At 41.5% G+C, this 24306-nt stretch overlaps 1 protein-coding gene across 2 annotated transcripts in view; it reads left to right on the forward strand.

The window, feature by feature from the left end:
* The window catches only part of SEMA3A (semaphorin 3A), a 464022-nt gene that overhangs the window by 112093 nt on the left and 327623 nt on the right, over positions 1-24306 (forward strand). For both annotated transcript variants that reach the window (XM_059725813.1, XM_059725814.1), the window contains one exon: positions 10415-10479. The gene's annotated coding sequence lies outside the window, so the exon portion shown is untranslated. The remainder of the gene's footprint in view (positions 1-10414; positions 10480-24306) is intronic.

Below are 24306 nucleotides of genomic sequence, written 5' to 3' on the forward strand. Positions count from 1 at the left end.
ATTCCATTTCCCTATCTGTTTAATATTATTGGATGAAAATAGGAAATGCTTGTCATTTACCAAGCACAAAAAAATCTCTCATTTTTACAATAGCAGTCATATTTTTACTTTAAGCCATCTAACTTTCTCTAATGGAATGGGAATACAAGAGAAAAAAAATGCAACTTTGGAGTTGCATAAGTAATGTATAGGCCCTGTCATTAGAAATTATAGAGGGTGTATTTAGCGTAGACAGATCTCACCTCTATAAATGATATGAAGTGACTGTTGTTTTAATGATAGACTAAATAGTCTTTCTGTTTGTTTTTTTGAAAGAGAAATTTAATTTGGGAAATTATAAATGTCTGTGAATGCTGATCATTTCACTATTGGTTCCTCAGCCAAATCCTACATTCTCTTTGTTTCACCATATGTTCTTTCCTTTATGCTGTATAACAATCTTGTTTTTGTAAGTTCATTGGAGCTGGCAGATAACTAAGAGAGCTTGAATTCCAAAGCAGAGTCAAAATTTACTTTATACCCATGACTAATGTCAAATCTGAACTCTATCTAATAGAAATATTGAGTAACCTCACGTTAATCTCTTCTCGATGCCAGCTATGACTAACTATAATAACCGAGGTTGGATCACTATCCCTGATATATTTCTCTCTTCTTCCAGACTTTCCTTTGGTCAGAAACCACCCCAGGATGACCCCCCAAACTCTCCCCATACGCACAATTCTTGCTGGGCTGGCATAGTGAGATTTAGAAACATTAATGTATTCCCTATAATTTTACGAAAAAACCTTGAGTAATTGGGGAAAGAATTCAGCAGGACTAAACCACTACACTGGGAAACACTTGTTCCCTAGATACATATATCTACTTATACAATCTGACGTTGCATTGCTCCTCAAAATGTTGAAGGCAGAGAGAAGACATAATTTCAGAGTTTTGAAAAATGCTATTTTAGACCACACGAGGACTTCAAAAATGTGTTATGTTCAGGAACTGAACAGGCAGACTCCAATACGACTTTCGGATCTTGTTGAGGACAGCAGAAAACTGCACGATGTAAATATTGCTTTTATTGTACAGATGTGTCGTAACAAAGAAAAATGCATGGGATATTACATTTTCTCTGCTATAAAACTAAAGAAATTAAATGTTACAAGAAAAAAAACCTAATCCTTAGCCTGTGTTCTATAAACCTAAAGCAATGGTAATCAACCTTGATGCGTGACTAAGGCACACATCTGTCCACATGATTTATGACAGAACACAATCAGAGAATAAACTCTGGATTTTTTTAAGGACCACGGTTCTCTGTAAGCGGATATTATATTCAAGAATAAGGAATAGTATTTTCTGTTTCCTTATTTTTCCCCCACTATCTTTTCAAATGTTTCGAAGAGTAGCTATCCATTCACAATATTCACTTCCTGTTGTAGATAGAGGAACCTCTTTCAATCTCTCCCACATTCAGGCACAAAGCTCAAGAGACTGTCACACAAACAGTCTCTTGTATTTGAAGAAAAATCTGTACATTGTAAATATTTTAAAATGATAATAAATGCTGTCTTAGGAGGCCTAGAGAGTTGAGCCCTTTGTTTATCCACTGATCAGAATGGTGCATGAAGACAGTATAAGCTTCCCTTTAATTCTCCCATAAATACACCTTAATCCTTCCTTGGAGGATGAGGGGTATATCTAGGGGTAAAGGGATACTACAGTTTCATGCTTATCTGATCCTTGGCTTCTTTGACAACACTGCTAACAAAGGTACCAATTGTGGTGGGTCCATTCATAACGTGGGCAATATTACACTAGCAGTTGCATGAAGACCACCAAATTAAGTTACACTGAATCGCCACCAGATGATAACTTTTGTTTACTACAGATATGAACTGTGTTCAAAACAGTGGCTTATAAAGAAAGGCTCTATACTCCCTTAATAAGTGAAAAAGGAAATAACTCTTGAATGAAAATTGGAGGTGTGATGCAGAACTCCCATTATTGCAAGGATACAGGTCTAAGTCAATTAAGATCCATTGAGTTCAAAAGAATATGATAGCCTAATCCTTCATGTTGTTTCAAATATTTAGAGAATGGTCATTTATCAGGCAGATCTGTTTATAAAAGTTTTGTTGGTCACAAGTTGAAATCTCCATGATAACAATGTACCAGGACATTTCCATGGGTAAGAAACATACCGAGCAGTAAGAGCCATTTATATTTGTCTCCCATCAAAAGCTAACCTTGGTCTCTATTTACACAGTAGTACTTAATCCACCTTTAAGGTACCTCTTGTTAAATCAGTTGACACTAGTGGTGGCGGCTGGACCTGCCAAATTAGCTACAAGGGGATATTACGTAAGAGGCTCACTCTGCAAAACTGCTGGATCCCTGACTTAGGGAGGAAACAAGTTGTGCTCATGTATTTATCACATTTAATGATCTTTTAGGAAGGAAATCACTTGTACTGTAACATCTATCCACAGGAAAACTAGCTTAATAAAGGGAAAGGCTTGCATCAGTCAGAAGCAAACAGTTAATTAGTGATATTTACAGTCATGCCAATGCTATGTAATGACGTTTATATAATACAGTTCTTTTGGCCAGGCCAACAGCAAGCTTAATGAGACTAGGAGCCATGGCTGATGGATTCATTCACTGTCCATGGTATATGTCAAATGCTTCATAGTATTGCATTATTTTAATCTACAGATGCATCTGCTTCTGCTTCTCTCTTATTAATCCTGGGGCATTTATCATAGCAATCAGAAATTCCTTCAGTAATTCTTCTTCTCCAACATATTTTGCAGTAGCTTTTTTTTTTTCAGAGCATATTCTCTGACGGGCACTGTCCAAAGGCAAGTATTTATCAAATGAAATTATTTGTCTAAATAAACACCTAAAATAAGTGATGAACTGCATTGGCAGGAAGAGTGCCCAATTAAAGGCTATGGGTTACAATTGGCAAACTTTATTCAGGCAAAATTCATAATTGTCATCAGTGGAAGCTTTCCCTGAATCGGGATTACTGTATTTGGCCTGGGTAAGTGAAATGCAGTGAAATCCATGCCAAGACGACCAGATGCCTTCATGACTTGTATTATTTTTCTAAATGTCAGAACATTTCTTTTCTCTGTCTTGAAACCTGCTTAAGTGGAAATGTATCTACATGCAGCAAAACTACATTTAAAAAGGGTTTTGTGTAAGAGAAAACCAAACCAAACCAAAAAAATTACAAGCAAGGAACAGGCATGGCAAATCAGATTCTATAAGCCTGTAAAACTCTGAAAGTGGCTAAAATCCCTGAATTCCCAGTCACCTTGGCGATGTTTTAATGAATACTAAGCAACTTTCTGTCCTCTCTGCTCAAAAGCAAAGTCCATTGAAGTCATTTTCTATGATTCTAGGATTTTAGTCTTTCCCTCAAAGGATCAAGCCTTGAATTCATGGAGCTTTTGCTGTTACCAGTTTAGGTTGCAAAAATCTTATCATTGTGTATGGATGAATACACATTTTAGGTGTCTTAAAAGAGGAAGGGTAAACCGCTGCTGAGGAGCAGTCAATGAATGTTACAATTACCATTACCTCTGCTTGAGCCTATAGTGACACAAGTGAGCTAAATCACTCTGGCTTTGACTCTGAATGAAGTAGTGTTAAAAATTGAACTTTTTTACTACAGAATCATGCAGACATCAGTCACATCATAACAGCTTGTATCAGTATCCTCTGATAGGAATACAGTTCTTACAGCAAGCTATACCCTTTGAGTAGGATTGAGAAAGAGGTCTTTCTTCTACTAGTATCTATGTCAGTAGCACCCCCCAGACAATGTCAGATCTTACTTTTTCCAGTCATTTTTTCTTGGATACAGAAAAATAATAAAGCAATTCTTCTGTTGCAAAGAACTCCATAGGTCAGAATGATTTTAACACCATGGATTCCTGTTTGAAATCTCTGGATTTATCTTGTGAACCATGTTTGCAGACCTAACAGTGTAAACATTGTGTGGCACCCCTGAAAGGATCTCAAGGCACTGTAGTAGAAAATCACTGATCTACCCCATACATCTAGGAGAGGATATCTGTTTGAGACATCCTTGGTGCAAGTCTCTTTGGAGTCATTCAAGACACCTGGCCGCAGTACCCCTAGACCACAAAGCTGGCTCTGCATTCATTGATGCAGTTGGTGCATAAACCTTGGTTTTTATTTTCCTAGAAGACCACCTGGGGGCTTTTTCCTTCACTTACTAAAAGCTGTTTCTCATTGGAGGCTAATGTGTTTGTCCTTATATGCACCAACTGGGGAGGGCTTTTATTTATAAGGCTGAGCCTGGAAATGGCTTTGTTCATTTTCACTGATAATTTCAAAGGCAGGGAAATGTTTCTCAACCTTTTTCACTACCAGTAGAATGCAAATTAAAAAGAAAAAGTTACAGCTTCTGGGAGTGCTTATGCTAATTAGTGAAAACTCTAACCTGATTGACCCAAATTGAATGCACTCTGGTCTTGCAAAGTTAAGATTTTTGCTTTTGTGTGAATGTTTGATTTTGGGAGGTCACATTTTTGTGCATATGCATGCAGAGATTGTAGCAATTAGAAGGGGAAAATGATCTATTGGGTCATACAGGCCATTCCTCAGCTTATCCAGTATTTTTCCCATCTAGTCTCTAGATTCTGGTATCCTTACTAGCATTAGGGTGAAATTAGTTCTGTGCAGAATGCTAATATAAAGCTTATTTCCTGTTTAAGCCCTATTTAAATTGGACTGTAAGGATTTAACCTTGTGCTGAGGTATATGCATTGCTTAAGTTTCATCCAGTGCTGAACACTTTCTTGTGTAAATGGTGATAGTTAAAGTCACTGCAGAAGATTTGCATGAACAAGTGTTTTCTAAAGTAAGTAAGAAGCGCATGTGCGAGTACTGTGCATTTTATGATGCTTTCAGCCTGCTACCAGGAACCAGAACTGCAGCTGATGTTAATTAGCAAGCTCCATTGACTTCAATGAAGCTGTGCCAATTTTCATAGATTGACCCACGGTGAGCTTATTAAATGATACTGTATGATAATAAAAAGGTGTGCCTGGGGGTATGAAGGGTTGCCTCATGTAGCTTTATTTCATGGCTGAGATCCGCAGGTAAGAGCCCTCAGACTAACATTTTGGGTGTGGAGTAGGGTACATAAAAAGTTAATATAGCAAACTATACGTGGAAAGTTTGCTTGCTGAAACATTGCTACATGTCAACAGAAACCCTGGTTTCTGATTGATCTACTGTAGCACCTTGCTTTTCATTTTCGAGTTGGGTAAAATGATCAAATCCATATTGCCCATCTTCCCCTCCCAAAAATGGTAATTAACACACACAAAAATGTATTTGAATTCTAGGGCAGTGGCAGGGTGGTCTATTCATTTAAGTGCCAGTGGTTCCTGGGGCCAGCCAGCCCAGTTCAATTAACAGACCCAGCTGGGGAAAGGTCAAGTGGTTTCTATAAAGGGCTGGGAAAGCTCAGCTGCAGGAGGCAGGTTGGTTTCTGTGTTTGGCCTGGGAGCAGGAGAGAACAGCACAAAAAGAAGAGACTCTGTGGCCTGTTTTGGTCCAGGGAACAGGCTTGTTTTGTGTTCAAACTTTGCAAAGTTTTCTTTTTGTTTAAATAACTCTGTGAGGGAAGGCTCCAAAAGTGACCAGCATGATGCCTGTCCTTTCCTGAGCACACAGACCTGGTAGCAAAGCTCAAGCAAGCTACTGGCAGGTATTCCCTTTGACAGAGGGCTTTACACCAGGGCTTATGAATATAGGAAAGATGTCAAAGATCAAAGTTTTCAAAAATGACTCATAATTTTTGGGTGCCTCATCTTCTAGTGTTACACCTGCGGCACCTTCAGACCATGCTCAGCGGTTCTAAAAACTACCATTGAGGTGTGGAGGGATTCTTGATCTTGAAGTATTTTTAGCTCTGATATTTTCAGAGTTTAATTCCAGGTAAAACATGCCTGCTTTTGAAGTTCAAGGATGCAAATTACTCTTTAGTTTACAACTTATCTGCAAGTTTTAGTCTAGAGAGTAATATTTGGTCGTGATGCTAAACTTCCCAAAATAGAGCAGTGGCTGTATTTCATGGAAGTGCTTGGAGAACTTTAAAAGAAACATCACAGGGACACTGTTTTAATGTTGTTTTACTGCTAATATAATTAAACAGCATATGCTTGCTTTTCCTGTTGTTCATTAGGAGAATAATAAGGGAAATAAATAGACTTCAGGCTCAAATGAAGACTAAACAGTGTTCAAGCCAAAGTAGATGATACTTATTCCTGGACATTTTCTAAATAAAATAGAATGCTTATAGAACTGGTGTTGTTAATTTTGCTAGTCTTAAGGAAACTCAGAGTTTGTCTACACCATGCCAGCCACATGTTCCAGGGAGATCAGGACTGAGTATGGGATGGACACCCACATTTACTGATGCATGCCAGAACCAGGTGTTTATTTGTAAAGTTGCTCTGGACTGCTCTTGAGCCCTCCATTCCCAGCAAGCCTGAGAGCAGTTGCCAGGGGGTAATCTGGTTCTGGAGTGCATCACGGGATCACATGGGAAAGACATGCTACCTGTCTTGTCCATACCACATCATTAGCAGGTTTCAAGTCCTCAAACAGCTGAAGATGTCTGGCTCATGTTTTTGTTTCAAATTATTTTGTCAGTAGGGCTAGGGACAGAAATTGCACACAAACTGGCGTGGGTGATCAGAAACTGATTTAAACCTTAACAGAACAGAAGTTCAATGCACATAAACTGCTTTCAAAATGGCTGAAACTGTTTTAAGAAAAAGCCTGTTTCAGAGTTAACTGATTTAGATTAAACCGGTTTATGGAACTTCTGTTCCAGACCCCTTCCTGGTTTAATTTAATTCACAGTCCCCCAGCCAGGGCTGGGCTGGGCTGTCTGCTATGGTGGAGCACTATCACTGCTCCCTCCCTCCCTGGAGCACTATCACTGCTCCGGCTGGCTGAGAATGGGGTGGGGGTGGGAAACCCTGCTCTACCTGCTCCTTGCTGGAGCAGGGGGTGTGGCCAGATGCTGGTAGCCTGATGGGAAGCAGGGGTTAAGACCCCCTCCCTACTGTGGGGGACCCCAGCCAGGGTCTGTCTGGCTTCCTCCCCCCCTCCCCCACACACTTGCTACTTAACAGTGAGAATGGGGGCATGGCCAGACCCTGGGCCTGGATCTGAGGCAAAGGGAGGGGGAAATCACAGAGAAATGGGGCTGGCCACAGGAAGCCAGGAGCAATCCAGGTGCACAGCTGTCACAAGCCCAGCCTGAGCCCCAGGCCTTTCCCAGAAGGCTTCAGCTCAGGCTGGGGCCATGGGAGCTCTGTGCCTGGATTGCTCCCGATGCCCAAGCAACTCTGGGCTCTCACAGAGCTGCTATGGTGGGCAGGACTCTTCCCCCTCCTCCTCTTCCCCCACCACTAGGTGGGCAGGTAGGGGCAGGCTCTGTGCGGTGCTGTCTCGGGGTGGAGAGGTGCAGTGCTGGGCCCTACTCTGGGGCAGGGGTAAAAACCAGCTGCAGGAAACCCTTCATGGCTTTTTTTCCCCCAGTAGTACAGAGTGCCCCTGGCAAGCAAACCCTCCACTCTTTAGATTCTAGTGCTTGCTCTGGAAGATCTGGCCAGGGCCCAGGACAGGGCTGGGCTAGACACTAGAGGAGCTCTGGAGGTCCCTGTCAGCCCTACTTCTCTGTGATTTCTCCCCCCCCCCCCGCTTTTTGCTTCAGGTCCCCCACTCTCCACCTCGGCTGGGGTTTGGCCATGCCCCTATTCTCACTGCTTGACCCTTTGGTGTCGGCTGGGGGCTGTCTATGCCCCCTACTCCTCCCAAAAGCCTGGCAAGGGCTGCTTCCCTTATCCCCCTCCAGGCACACCTCAGCTGGGGTCCTTGCAGGCCAGGGTGGAAGCTTAAATCCCTCCCCAATCATACTCAGCCTGCTGGGGACTGGCCATACTCTCCCACCCCCAAGCCCAGCTTCCCTCCAGCCTTCTGGCCACTGCCAAAGGGAAGGGAGGGCTCGCTCTAGCACCCCCCGGCTTTTGGCCTAAGCCACTGCAGGCATGTGGGTGCATTTTTGGAATCAAAAGTGAAAGTCTATTCACTTGCTTCTCAGTTCAAACTCCGCAGGTTAGTCTAACCTGCAAAGATTTAATTGATTCAGGCTTGGACTTTTGAATGTCTGTACTTAGCCTAGCAGATTAAGATATAATAAAATATGAGGAAATCGTAAGAATATTATCAATAACAATAGCCTAAGAATAGTTTTGGCCCCATTTTACCTTTTAATATGGTTTATCTTAGCCGTTTCATATCCGCAGTTACTACCCTGATTTCCTTGGATTTATTCTGTATGTTTGGCTTGATTCAAAGCTCAATGAACTGATTGGAATATTTTCCATTGACTTCATTGGGTTGGGGCTTAAGCTTTTACAACACAATAACTGAAGTCTAAATTTGGTCTCAAGGCTAAAAACAGGGAAAGAATTGGAGAGTGAAGAAATATCTCTTTGGAGACTATGTATGGATTGGAGCAGACTGTAAATATTGTACAGGAAAGAAACAGTCATGAAGACTTTTTTTTCTTCTGGCAGAAAATCTAATTTATTTCATTTTAAATCATTGACAGTCTTGTTTACACAAGAACAGCTCTTGAATTTTTGAGATATTTGTAACATTTTTCTGTTGTTGTTATTACTTAATTGTGTGTGTTGGCTGTTTTTATGAAAGCTGACATAGGCTAGTTCATACTGGTGGTTTCTCTGACTCGCTGAACTTCTGTCTGTGAGGTTTTTTAAAATTGAAGGTTAGGATTCTTTTCAGCAGGCTTTTTAATGACTTTTTTTTTTTTTTACTAGGAAAATATTCTTTAGAGTTCATCTGCCCCCTTTTCAGCACAGAAATGCCTTTAGCATAGATCCCTTTGCAGCAATCATTTTTGTAAGCATTGAACTTTTTAGTGAGCCTGTAAACCATGCTAAAAGTGATCTAAATAAGTATTTTTTTCTTCTTTTAGCCACCCCTGTTAAAAGGAGGCAAAGCATTAAATAATTTTACCACAAGGATGTCACACACGTGTTGGGCAAAGTGTTCCTGTCTCAGTGGGGCCTCAACCTTGGGCATGGCTTATAGATGCCAACAAAAATCTTAAGATGTAGCATTAATCCACATAGTAATTGTGCCCCAATTAACAAAACAAGGTTACACTGTTAACTGACTATAGACTAGCATGCCTTTTGTTCCAAAATCATCCTTTTTGTTCCAATTTGGTCTTAATCCTTTCTCATCGTGCATGATGGTGCAGCAGGGAGTGTAAAGTTTATTGTTCTCAGGGGCAGGTATGAATGAAAGCTGAACAGGGCTAATTCCACTGCTCAGGAAAGTTATCTTCAGTGAATTGCAACAAGTTTTAACTATGCTGCACTTGTTCCCTTTACTACACACTTTTAGGTTAAAGGAAGAACAGAAATTGAGATGGTATTTAGGTACATGGTCCTAGTGGGTGCCTATAGATGTGCTTGGGAGAGGGGCTGGAGGCATTTTAATTAGACTGGTTCCAAGAGAACTGCTCTAATTAAAACACCTCAGCATCACATATATTAAGTGACTCACATCTCAAATTGATTAATCGAGTCTGCTCTGATGTATTCCAGTTAGCACATTTCAGAGCATGTCTATATGCACCCATTAGGCCTAAATCCAGCAACTAGTTTCTAGCCAAGAAATAGCTTGACATCTGTTTTGTAGCATTTTGACTTATATAGGATCAAATTCCCCTTTACACGCCATCCTGTTTATTACTTGTTTTACCATTCATGAATACATGCACGTGTAGTAATATGCTACATTCCACACCTATGCTACTAATTGATATCTTTCACATCGCTCTATAAATCTGCTCATTCCTTGTGTGAATATATGTCTGCTCTCACCCTTTTATTATGCAAAATTCAGTGATTTGGCAAAAACAAAGCCATTTTGTAACATTTCAATGAAGTGGAATGACTTTGGCTCTGTGTCTTTTTGACCAGGCTTCTAGTTACAAGGAGATTTTTCTGCTTTGCAATGTAAAGTGATGCATATGGAGTATTTTTCTTATTAGTGAGACAATCCTAACAAACTGCAGTTGCAAACCAAAATGACTTCACTTTGTTATATTATAAAATACTGACATTTTACACAAGGGCAACATGAATCTGTAATTCATCAGAGCCCCTTGCAAAATGCATTCCCAAATCATGATGAATTTGGAATACGTGCAAAAAATAAAGACAGGCTTTGAATGCTTTTAAACAATGCGATGGTATCTAATTAGGTTAATTTTAAAATACTGATGCAACCTAGTCATTAAAGTTAATACAATATTCTCTTCCCCCAGGAGTGGCAAAAAGGGATGCCAATCAGACATCTGCCTTAACGAATAAGCATTTATAACAGTGAGAGGTAAGATTACTATTATTGTGGTTGTTATTATTTCTTTAAACTATACAAAATTACTTATTTTTGGTGGATAATATGCAATAGTGAAGAATTCTGTGTAATAATATGTTTCTTAAACTTATTGTCTGGCATTTTGAAAATCACCTAAAGGATTGGATACTAACTCCCATGAACAGGCCTTGGTTCTTTTAAAAGTTATCAAATATCCAAACTCTTTATTCAAAGCATTTGGTTCTCAATATTTCATACCTCCATTTTTCACTTTATCTGGGGCAGTCAAAAGAATAAAGGTTGGATTCTCTAAGAAGTTCCCATTCCTCTTATCTGAAATATAGGGCACTGGCAGACATGCAGCTCCTTTCTCTAACTCATGATGCTTTGCAGAGATTGCCATGAGTTACAGTGATTTCCCCCCCCCCCCCCCCCAACCCAACAGATATTCACCCCCAAGCAGGGGCAGACAGTACTGGGGATGGGGCTGGGCTACATCAGCCCAGCCCTGATCAGCACAGGAACAGACAGAAGTTAAGTGCTCCACTTTGAATCACTTTCATCTAAACTCTCATTACATGAGGGTTTATTTGTCACATTCAGGGCATGACTGTAGAGCACTTTCAAGGGTCCAATTTTGCCCCAAATGTCACTTCTGTCAATGCCCCTAGTGCCAAGATATTCACTTGCTGCTGTAAGTCATTTGGAGTCAAAGCTGTTGTTTTAAAACAACTGTTTATGTCCAGGTCCTGATTTGATTTTGCTAGACAGGTTTTTGCCTTCAGCTAACTGAGACAGATGTGCATTTAAGGATAATTGTCATTAGCCTTGGGAACTTATTAGTATTATTTACTTGTAGTACTGAAAAACCTAGGAACCCTAGTCATGGGGCAGATTCCCACTAAGCTAAGTGCTCTAAAAATGCAAACCAAAAGACAGTCCCTGAAAAGATGGATACAGACAGACAAAGGGATGAAAAAGAATGAACGTGGGAAAAATCAACAACCATATCAATAGATGAAAGGGAGTCATAAAAAGGCCACATGACAAGAGGAGGATCTGATGGGTGATGTAAGATCATGTGACAGTCAGCGATGGGAAAGTCGAGAGTAAAGTGGTCAGAGAAATAAAGGTGAAAAGAGGTGAATGTCTCTTTGCTGACCAGGAAACTCAAACCAGGGATGCAGGACAGGGAGGAAGTGAAAATGAGGCAACAGGTCATCAGCATGGAGGGTGGATGTGTGACACTGAGGAGAGGAAGGGAGGAAAGGAACTAGAGAGGAAAGCTGAAGCGGTGGGGAAGTTGGGCAGATAGTAGATGACAGCAACGTGGATGAGGAAAGCAGAAATAGGTCAGAAACAGCACTTCTCTAAAGACAAGATGATTGAATGAGTGAGTAAGGAGGATTTGGTGGCCACAGGAGTGGGAAAGGAGAAGCCCAACACATCAAATAGAAAGTTGGTGGTGGTTGCAGGGAAAAAGGGACCCAAGCCTCACTGAGGAACAGAGCAAAAGGGGGCAAGATTTGAGTAAGTCATCAATGGGTAGATGGAAAGCCCATCCAGTGCAAATTCCAGAGAAAGTATAAGGTTATCTTTGTAGGTGATTTTCCTCTGAGAAAGGCTTAGTACTTTAGGGCTAATTTCTGATGTCACATGCATGTATTCCTGGAGTAAATCAGTAATCCCAGTGGAACTATTTCAGTTTAACACTAATGTAATGGGAATCAGTCTACTCTTCCAAGTTAGTTTGAAAGTGGCTGAGGGGTGGGGAAAGAGGGAAGAAAGGCTAATATATAATCTAACCACCCCAGAGAGGGATTTTGTCCAGGAGAAAATCCCTTCCTTGTTTCTCCTTGCTCCAAGGAGCAAGTAAGGGACTTCACCTCTTCATCCTGAGACAGTTGACTCACAATGCACCCTGTCAGCTGCTGTGTCTGATGAGCGGGAGGTGAAGTGGAGCCAGGACTCCTCACAGCCCTTGCCCTTGCTCTCACCCCCACAGCTGGAGTCACAATCTGCGTTAGGCCAGGCAGGGAAGAAAGGGAGGGGAGAGTTTTCATTCCCCTGCACAGCTGAAGAGGGCTGTGACAATCTAGCCATTAGTGTCTGAGCTATGGTTCAGTGCTGCTTAAACTAACTGAGCAGGACATCAGTGGAAGGAGCTTGCTGGAGTGTGAAAGGTTCTGAAATAGCTCTGATTTATATAGCATTGAAATATTATGAGTCAAACGGAGAGAGTCAGTCCCTCCTGCAAGGAAAGTTAGCATGCAGGTCTTCCCACTACACACTTACTTAAGGTGAAAGCATCTTGGAGTTGAAATTTCCCCGACTGCTGGTACAGCAGGCCTTGGATGTAGAAAGGAAGCATGCCCCATGCTCTTCATACGAGGCTGGTTACAATTGAAGGAACAGAATCTGTAGTTTTAAAGGAAGGTAAAAATGCTTGTTGCCCACGATGCTTACTGGAGACTATACATGGAGCACACTCCTTGCTGAGCTGCCATGGAGAAGCACAACTCTGTTTCCTAACTTTCATCCCTTTAGTTTAAGTGCTACACTCTTGCCCTGCGTATAGTGATGAGTGAATGACACTAGTGGTTCTGATAAGAGTCCAGACACCCATGCTTCTCAAGCATGCAAAATACGTGACAAACCTTGCAAGAGACCTGTCTTAATCATCTGGAAAACTAGACATAGAAGAGACTACCATTATCCACATTTATCGGAATCATATGAAATATCCAAGGGCAGCTATTCTAGAAATGCAGGGCAGGGCAGCGGGTGCACACTTGTTCACCTGGCTGTTCTTCATTTTATGTATTGAAAATTATCGGTAAAAGCGTTCTGTTAGATTTACTTTTGGGGACTGGTGATCTTAGCAAGTGAATCACACATCTGTAACTGTCTTTAGATGGGAGACAATGCTATTTCCAGTACTCTAAAACTATGGCTGACCCCAAGGTATTAAGACAAATATTTTCAGATAGTGCATAATAGTTTACTCCCATTTTCCTAACTATATGCTGTTCTTTAGATGAAAGCTAAGTATCTACTTTCTTTTTGGCAAACAATAATCTCCTGATTTTTCCAATCTAAATTGCCCCCCAGGGCACTAATAAAACAACTCATGGCTCACAAAGTAAATTTCCTGTGTACTAATTGAAAACGGTTTCAAATTTATTAGGGTTTCAGTCATCTCCCCAAGATTTGAAGTGAGTGTTTGCAGTAGTCACCATAACCATTAATATATGAAGCTGGAAGATAAAAGAAAGATTAAAGAGTGATTTGTGTACAATATTGAGGTTTTTCATATAAAATGCATTAATAATGAGTGTTACGTGAACTGAACGTCATTTAAAATGACACTTCTTAAATCAGAGCACCAATCCACAGGAAACATCTGATGATATTGTACTGCCAAGTCTTTTCCTATGTGTACCAGGACACTGACTGTAATAAATGATCTATTAAAATTTGCTTTTACATGCAATTGTTAGGCTCCCTTGAGTGTAGAAAATACATGGAAATGAAAGTGTAAAGTGTTGTCTTCTTACTAAGTTCCTCTTTGGTCTGCGTAAGACACAGGAGACAGGAAGGACAGGGCATAAAGTTGCTCCCATGACATTCTGCCTCCCCCTCCAAAGCCTGATTCAAAAGCCTCAGCGTGAAGTAGGGTGAGTACCCATACAAAACAAACCCTGCAATAATTCGTACAGGTTTGCCCTTCTGTTGCATAGGCAAAGAACTATGGAAATAATCTGTGATCTCAGAACATCTCAAAATCTTGTCATCCAGGGACTGAAGCTATCAATGGATGTGATGTTCCTTATGTGGATAGGGACTGGCCAGAAAATAAGTTCAGTTTGTGAAAATTATTGTGTTTTTTGCAATCAGTTCTCCGAAACCAAGCACATTCTACTTTTGTTGTTGTTTGTTTTTTGTGCTCCAGAATGACCTGTATCCCAGATAGACACTATAGCTACTGGGCAACATCTTTCAGTTGTTTCTGGTGAAGCTGTTCCAATGTGTACAACAGTTAAATAGTCATTGGACCAGCGTTACAAGAAGGTGAGAGAAGGCACTTCATAACTTGGTTGACAGGACACAAAACCCTGCTCTCCATGATTACTGAATTTATACAAGATGGAACAGCTTCAACAAGAGAGGAAGAAAGACTGACTCTATACCATGAAGGCTAGGGCAGGGGTTTTCAACCTTTTTAAAGAAGTGTACCCCTTCGGGTGGTAGCAGCTGGATGTGGAGTTGAGGGGGAGGGAGGGGCTTGCACGCAGTAGCCACTGCTGCCACCCAACACCCAATGGCATTGCCACCACCACCCACCACCCCATTCTGCTGCAACTGTGCCCTGCTCTATCTTGGGCTGCTGATGGGCCTTGCACCTGCCCAGTCGTATGCTGCCCGTTGGCAGTCTGCGAAGCTGCATGTGCGACTGGCCGTGAGAAAACAGCGTGTGCCAAAAGCACAGGGAGGTGGGCAGCAGCACGAGATGGTGGATGGTAGCGGCAGTGGCCCCCACGTGCAAGCATCTTGTTCCCCTGCATCCAGACAGCCAGGTGGTGCCTGTGTGACCTGCAGGGGGCACCGCTGCTCTCACCCCCCTTCCTTCCAAGCTCTGCTCCTGGGTGCGTGGTGGCACTCCATCCCTGCCCCCCTAGGACCTTTCCAAGTACCCCTGGGGGTATGTGTACCCCTGGTGGACAACCCCTGGGCTAGGGCAGTCACTGGTGTATAGGTCAAGTCCCCATATTGAATCAGTCTCTCTTGTTGGTTGGAGTTGTTCTGCTCATATAAACTATACACGCTGGGTGAGTGAAGGGAAGAGGCAAATTCTATAGACAGCTGTTCTGCTGTTTCAAAGCAGAAGCTAAAACTTGGGTTTCACACGTTCCTTTATGACTGGGCTGCTATAGGATGTGGCTGTTTGAAGAAGCTCGCCTAACTGAAATTTTGTCAGCCCTGACACATTTCCATGGAAGTTTGTCTTTTGATGAATCAACATTTTTGAACACAAGAAATAAGGCAGTGAAATAATAACATTCTCAATGAAGCCTTAATTTTGGATAGCTCCTCTGTAATGAGCATAAGTAATCCACATCAACAGGGTTCTGGATCTCTCTCCTTTTTTTGTATATGTGTGCATGTGCCAGCGCATTTCCTGCCATCTCCAATTCCCCAACAAGAAACAACCCTAATTCAAATATGGAAATTCTTTTTTATCCAGATCCCAACTTTGTGGCTTGAGCCCACCTCTACTGTTAAAAGAGATGTTAAATCAGTACATCCGCAGAGACACCACTAATATCTCCTAACTACTTCATTTAGCTGTTATTTTTCTGTGGAGGGCTCAGGACATGAACAGCAGAGGACCAGATGAGCAGACATTACAATGCTATAAACTGATTCCCAGATGTTCAAGAGAGCAGTTGTAAGGGGTGTATTGAATGTGTAGAAGTTAATAATGCATACTGTTGTCTCCATAGGCTGGCTTGCCTATGAAAATGCCAGTCATGCCAGCAGGATAGCAGGTTTCCCGCTATATGCTAAGTTATTCAAATATTTGTGGGTATGTGGATTACATTTTTAAAACACAGAAGTCTTTGAATCTTTCCCCAACCCCTAACTCACAAACTGACAGATTTCTAAGGAACATATTCTACTGCATTTCAGTAATGATCATGCCATTTTTTAAAAAGACCTTTAGCATTATTTCTTGTGTTTCTTGAAGCCTAATACTGCAATAGGCACACTGTGCTGCTAAGCTGCAACTGATACTTTATCACTTTGAGAATGTGAAATCAAAAATCCATATGCTTTGTAGAGAGATTGCGTGTCTCTGGGATGGTGCCAGTCCAGAAAGGCTGCATGTAGAATTATGATGTGGTTTCAGTCAGTCGGCAAGGTAAATTTTGATGAGAATGAAATCATTTTTCCATATCATTTTTCAGCATTTTGAAACTATTTCTGCAGATCTCCAGACAGTTTGGTCCCAGCCTAAGGCAAAATGTCCCATGATGACAATGGAGATTTCTTTTTGTAATAATAAATAAAGCCTCTGGTTTTCATTTATTGGTATCGTAGGACCATTTTTCATCTTCGTGATACTATTAAAAGGGCTTAAATTTAGTCACATATATTCTAAGAACGTATTACATTACAGGAATAGTGTAAGGTTGTCTTAGTGTAACAAAATTAGGCTCGTGGACTTGAGGGTTAGAGTTTCTTTCTGTATTGATGCTGTCTATTTGTTACTGAAAGACACATTTCACTCTCATCTTCTGTTTACTTGTTCATAACCTTGTGATCTTTTTAAAACATTGCAAGTTTGTTCTGAGCAGAAAGCCATTTTGTATCATTTCTACCCACATTTGTGGTATCTTGGAGGTGAGACAGTTGTAGCTGATCACAATATTCAATGCTGCAGTAAGGTCCAGCTTGAAGGTTGCATTTTCTTCATCAGTGGGTAGGAGGAGTTCATGCCCAGAAATGAGTAGCGTTGTCTCAGTACCATGTCCGAGCCTGGAGCTAGATTGAGAAGGAACAAAATCCTGGCCCCTGAAAATGCTTCTTCCTTTGAAAAATCAATGACCTAGTTTTCTAAGACCCACACACACACATGCTCTTGTTACAAACGTGCAATAATTCATTTCCTGGTTACAAAGAGCTCTTCTTGGATCCATCCAGCATGTACTAGTCCCAGCACAGTGTATGTGCAGGGAATAGTTAATGTTCTCCACACAACAAGTTAATGGGCCAAACATAAATAGGCATAGATAGAAAGCACTGAAGAAAATACTACATAGGAGCAATTTGGTTGATCTGACATTTCAGTGGGAACCACAATTGTTGGGTTGCTTTACTTTTGTGTCATTGTATACTCGGCCTTAACAAGGCGGTAATGCAGATTTTTGCACTGAATACACATCTTTCTAACCATTTAGTTGGCTGACTCTTTGAAAAATGCCAGTGTTTTGCTTGCAAAGGGGGGATGACTTCATCTGGTTACGAGAGTGCCAATTTTTCAGAAATCAGTTCCTGGCATTAGCAGAACAATTAAGGCTCGAGGTCCGTGAGCTGCCTAAATTCATAAAAACGTCACAAATAAATTAGAAGGGCTAATCATATGTATACACATTACTGTTGCAATTTCCTAATTCTCTTCCACCACTTCGTACTATTTTGTCATTTATTTTACTCTGTTTCTAGCAGTGCTTCCTTTTTCTTTTGTGGAATATTTTTTTACCTATAAAGACTATTGCTGTTTATGCTGATCAATAGCCATTAAGGAAATATAGTTTTTTGCTCCTCATAAGGAAGGATATTCCCTTTTCTCGCATTTTATGCCAGCTTTCATCTTTCTTTTGTTCTTATTCTGTTTCTCTAAGTTGACCTTTATTGCTCTAGGTTCCTTTGCTTAGGTCATGTGGCAGGGGCAACATTTTGTTCCTGATGTTCCCCCCCACCCACCCAAAAACCCCAAAACTATGGAGCTAGAAGAAGGTCCAGCATGAGATATAGCAGCTTTACCCTTTAGATCACCATTTTAAGAACCGGTCAGTCATACCTGCCTGAAAGAAATTACATGAGATATATAGTGACATATTCAAAATGTATTGGTGGTCTCATTCCACTTCCTGGTGCGAGTCCATCTGCATCAAATAGAAACTTGTTGGCAGTCATAACAGACAACCTAAGGGTCGAAAGCAAGTAGTTGCTGAGCTTCCCTCTCACTTCTGACCTGTTTCTTCACAGGTTGGAAATTACATATTTGTTGGAGTACGATGTCAAGATTACAATGATGCTGGATACATTTTGGATAAATAAATGTATTTGATCTCCCAGGCTCTTAAATGGGTACCTTTCATAATATCTAAATTCAATTAGCTTTTTTAAATATTGGGTGGCTCACTGAAGAAGGACCCCTGCTTAGTCAGGTAAATAATGAAGATTATCCCCAAACATCATAGAATAATAGTCTAGCAGCACTTCAAAGGAGTGTAGTGCTTGAAAGTAACACTTAAGAAAATTAAAAAATTTTCTGAGGTCACTTGTGTTGAAATTCTCCTCTGACATTTGCCATTTCTTTCAGTAGGGGGCCAAATGTTTTGGAATTCGAGTTGCATGCTAAAATTGATGAAGGCACTCATAAGCAAACAAACTATATCTTATTCTATTGCCTTAATGTTCCCATGACTCAGTTCTCTCAAGAAAAACACATTAAGCAGGCAATATTAATTTAAAATATGACATTACAAACTGGCAAGCCAGTCTGGAAAAAAATAAGAAATAGTACAAATACACACACACAAACACACACACACACACACACAGCCTTTTAAACCTCTGTTCAAAATAAATTCATCATATGTTATTTCCCTATTATGTTTAATTTTTGTCTTTGAATTTTCTGGTTGTGATTGGAAGTGGACATAAATGCTGATATGATGCGACAAAAGACTGTGATGAGATTTCTGCTTGAGTAGAAGAAAGATCTCTCAATTTTTTCGGCTTCATTTTAACGCTGATTGTATATCCCACTCCAAAAGAGAATCTTAGGTATTTTAGAACTATGTTCCCTGTCCTACACATAAGGCCAGCGCATTGTGCCTGTCTACATTTCAAAGACATGCTTAAACTGGTATTCAGAACTACAGTCTACACTGTTTACATGGTTTTTAAAAGTCATGAAAATGGCTTTAAAGAGTTGCAGCTGGAAACTAGGTTGACAGTCAATGAGAGTTGATTAGGAAAAGAGACGTACATACAGGAAAACAAAGAATGAGGAATGCTAGTCAAATGAGAGAATTCATTGCTAAATCATAAAGGAAGCATTAGCTGCTGTTCTAGTCTCATAGCATAATTACTAGATTAAAGAAATAAGCACATAGCTCTGATAATGTCAGTAGGCAGATAAGTATCAGGTCAAAAGACCACACTGTTGGGGCGGGGGGGGGGGGGGGAACCCAGAAGAGAGTATCTTTGGGTTTGTAGTTGCAAACATTAGTTATGCATTTGGGAGTAAAATGATTGATTATGGTTCAAACTCACCAAAGCATTGGACATTTTTTAAAAAAAGATTTCCCCCTGCACGTTACCAGAAATTTACCATAGCCAAATGATGGAAGGCATATGGGAAGCTTGCTGTCACTTCTTCAGACCTCTTCTACACACATGTATTGCACAATTAGCTGGGTGATTGCATAATTAACTAAAACCAGCTACACGTGCAAACTACCTATCACACCATAAGAAGGTCCAACCAGCCATAATGTTAGATCTCCAAAATGTGTATTAATTTTGATAGCTGGTTGGAATCCAATTTTAATTTGCATGTATAGCAAGGTCCCCCTGAAGCTGGGAGCCCTGTCAGCTGACTGGGCTCCAAGTCTCAGTGGTACACTATGCCCAGCTGGGGCTGGGTGTCCTACAAGGAGAAGAGAGGAGACTCCACCCCAGCAGCTGCATCTCCCAGACACGGGGGTACATGGGGCACCCCTGTGCTAGAAGCCCCTGATCTGAGGGGGCTCCCAGCCTCAGGAGCAGGGGAGCCCAGGATTGGGCTCCCCCTGCACCAGCAATAAGGTACGATGGGATCTAATGTATAATCCCACAATCACACGTTCTAGCATATGTATGTGGCATGGCAGGAGGTGTAAATGTATGGATCATGCATTAGATCCTATTGCATTTTTTTTTTTTTTTGCCTGTTTGTGTAGAAGGGCCCTCAGTTACATAGCTTTCTCTGCCTCATATGCTCATCACTATTGGTGAATTCCAATAGGTGCTTAAATCGTATTTGCTAATATCTGTACCATGACATAAGTTTGGATCACTTGATGTGACGGAGCTTTACTAATTTTCTTTACTTCATTTCCTTTACCATTTTTTGTATTTGACTACTTGTTAGTTATCCCTATGATTTAAATCGGGGCCCTCTACATGTGTAGGTAAAGGTGCGATGGGATCTAATGCACAATCCACACAATCATGCCTGCTGCCATGCCACACATGGTGTGCCCTCACTGCTGGGAGATCACAGCTGTGGTCTCCCAGCCACTTTGGTGCATGGGGAGGCCATGTGACTGGTACCCTTGTTAGCTGATGGGGCTCCCAGCTGCGGGGACATGTGCACCCACATCTGGGAGCCAGTGTCAGCTGGGAGCTCCCAGGTTCGGGGGTATACATGAGCCCCGACCCCACAGCTGTGAGCTCCAATCTGTTGATGGGGCTCCCAGTTGTGGGGGCACAGGCTACACATGCAAAGTAAAGCTGGAAAGAAACCAGCTATTACACTTTTCCCCACAAAAAAAAAAAAAGTATCTATCTATCTATCTATCTGGTTGGACATTTTTAAGGCAGCATAGTTAATTTGCATATGTAGCCAGTCTAAATTTAATTGCATAATTACGTGTCACAAGTATTACACAATTACCTGGTTAGAGGGGGCCCCAGTGAACAATGGAGATGAACATCATTGGTAATGTGGAAATACTCCTTTGTAATGCACATGAATATGTAGTTTACAATCTTATCTCCTATACCTGAAGAAGGGTGCTTGTGCCCAAAAGCTTACAATTAAAGAAATCCTATTTGCAAAAATCTAGTTTGTCTAATGAGATATCACCTCTACCACAAGTTCTGATTTCTATATGTGTATATATACATCTCACTACACTGAAGCACAATAACCCAAAATGCACACAAAAAGGTTTGTATTGGGAAAATTATGGTGGATACAGATCTAGAAGATGGGTGCTCCAATTTGCTCCAGATCTGAGTCTCTTCAAAGTTAGGACCTACACCTCCACCCCTTCAAAGTTAGGATACATTTGGGTCTGAGGGTCTAATGCTGTCCTGTTTCTACAAGTATAATGCAGTGATCACTGTTTTAAAGTCATCTCAGAATTGGCCATCATTTGGCAAATTGTGATCATTTCTGCTGATTGGGCTATAAGAATTATACGTACATTTAGTCCTTCAGTTTCCTCCTATTCATTATTGTCATCCACCTGTTACGGCTTCTCGTTTAGCTGGCAAACTCTGTATGTTTCCATAATGGTCAAGACAATAGACCAACTTGCTTGTAGAAGCATCCACAAACTAATATAAATGCTAAATAATAATAAATGCTTTAATTTTCAATTAAATTTAAGCAGGACACCATCCATATTTCCCTTTACTCTCCTGATCTCCCAAGTAGAACATAGACAATTAAGCAGCAATTAGCTTTTCTACCAAGTTAAGCTTCCCAGTCAGAACATCATGAAAGGTTGTTAAAGACACCATGAAGAATTTTAAAAATTATGAAAAACCGCTCAAGAAAAAGGATGAAAAGATTGTTTCCTCTTCCCCTTTTTGAGTGCCAGCAGTTAGGTAAACGGATTTGCAGTGAGGTCATTAGTCACAATTGAACAGTAATTTGAAAACGGATTAGCTTAGAAGTAGCAATTTCTGCTCCATGGGTTTCAGCAGAAAATGGTTCAGTTTTGTAACAGACCTCATAAATTGGTGGAGATCAATGCCTACCTAATGTGCCATTATGCACAGGGCACACTTCAGTGATTGCAAGCACAGCTGTGTCTTGGGCTTTTTTCCATTCTGTACTTCCTTTGCTCTCTACTTACTTTTCACAGGTGCTTTACTTGATTATTTTGCCCTGAGGAATAAACAGTTTAAGAGAATTAGAATGGGTGAAACAGTTTCCACTTCTCCAGAGAATGAGCTTCTCACTTCTGCTATAACAGCAGCAAATGAGAGGTGTCAGTAACTTATTCTATGGTGAGGAAAGCATCAAATCATCTATCTGGATACAGAGTATGTAGTAATACACTGCTGTCTAATAGACCTGGGTGTGTAATACCTGTATGTGATGAAATTTTGTTAAAGATTTCAATTATTTGAAGTTTCTTATTATCCTGTATTAAGGCAAAAAAGCCTTGACAAAAACCATTGTGAGCTGGGAATGGGCAGGGGCGGGTGGCAGCATGGAGGAAGAAAAGAAATGTAAAACACTGTTCATCTAAAATTTTAATTTAGATAGTTTTGAAGTGTTTCATTTCAATTTTGACCTTTTTTATTTGTACATGTTTTTACTATAAATTCAATTATTCAATAAGAAACATTGCAATGGTAAATGGCAATGTTTTAGTTAACAGTGGCAGAATGGGATCATTCAATTTCAAAATGTTAACAATTATTTTTTTAACTTAGGAATTTCTTTGAAATTTACCCCATCCCACAAAACATTTTGGTTTCCATAAATTGGAATCTTATAACTAAAATGATAGTCCAGCTTTACTGTGTAATTCTTCTTGTTGTGCACTAGTTTAAATCCAAAGAAAATCTGGGTGTATAGTGGTAACAATTATGCACAAAGGGATAGGTTGTGCAATTTGAATTCACCTGGATGAAAACTTGAATGAATAGTCTCAGGGTACATAAAAGCATTACATTTAGATTGATTAAGTTAGGTTGATCTAAGTGCCCACTGGTGCAGGTGCTTGCAGCCACAAAATAGCATGCCTGATCAAAGCTACTTCACCTCAGGAGGTGAACACTTGTATGCACCCGCATTGAACACAATGGGCGCATCTAGATGAGCCTGCACGTGCCTCTTGCAGCATCTCAAACCCCTTTGAGATGCTGCAAGAGGCATGTGCAGGAATGGGAAAAGGTTTCCCTGACTGCAAGTTTGCAGTGTGGGGGCAAAATTAGACCCTTGGATATCGAGGGGTCAAAAACAAAATGTAGCTAAAAAAAAGTGAGGCAAGGCACGGTCCTGGACCATGCTCTGAGGCAACCGGAGGCTGGGTCCTCCACAGAGATGCTATGGCTGCCAGGGCGTCTCTGTGGTTGGCCCTCACTCTGGTGCTGAAGCACGCTGCCTGCCCATGCAGGGCAGGCAGTGTGCCACCAGCACGGCTCCAGTGCCAGTAAGTAAGGGATGAGGGGGCTGGAGGAGGGGGGAGGGGACCATGGGGGGGGCCCACTGGCTCCGCCCACTCCCCCAGCCCCATGGATCGCTGCCCTGCCCGGCCCTGTCCCTTCCATCCCCACAAGGCCCAGGATTCCTGCCCTGCCACCCCAGCATCCCCACAATAAAAAACAAATCAAAACAACCCCCCCCCCGGCTCTTACCACCAGTTCTAGCTGCCGTCTGGGTCACTGGGGCCCTGCCTGCACAGCGAGGGGCAGGGTGACAGCCCCAGCGGCCTCAGCCCGGGCCCTGCTGGCCCCCGCTGCCCTGTACTGCCCCACAACCCCTGCTATGGTGAGTAGAGGCTTTTTTTCCTTTTCTCTTTTTTTTTTTTGTTTAAGTGCTGGTGCCTGGGGGGGGGGGGGAGGAGGGAGCCATCAGGGGTTTGGAGGTGAAAGCAGGGGATGGGGCCAGGCAGAGCAGCCATTGGGGGGGCTAGGGGGGGGCATATGGGCCCTGCAGAGGGAGTAGTAGCCCCTGCAAGGGCCATTTGGGGGGCTGTTGCCCCTGTGGGGGGGTATAGCCCCTGGTAGGGTACTGTATTCCCTGTGCGGGACACCTGTGTCCCCTGTGGCAGGCAGCAAAACATATAGGGGCTTAGAATTCATTTTATTATGATGATAGAGATGCTGCTAGGCATCCAAATTGCTTTAACAATGTAGATATATCAATAAAACATGCCCAACTGATCACGCGCTCTCTCTCGCTCTCTCTCTCATATATAATCTTATCTATATATCCATATATATAGTGGTCTTTTGCTTTACTTGTGGAGGAACATGGATTTCGGCATATTTTACAGAGTGACTTCAGAATTTATCGGGGATTTTTCAGTTTTCCAA

Source organism: Alligator mississippiensis, chromosome 4, assembly GCF_030867095.1.
Source record: "Alligator mississippiensis isolate rAllMis1 chromosome 4, rAllMis1, whole genome shotgun sequence".
NCBI lineage: Eukaryota > Metazoa > Chordata > Crocodylia > Alligatoridae > Alligator > Alligator mississippiensis.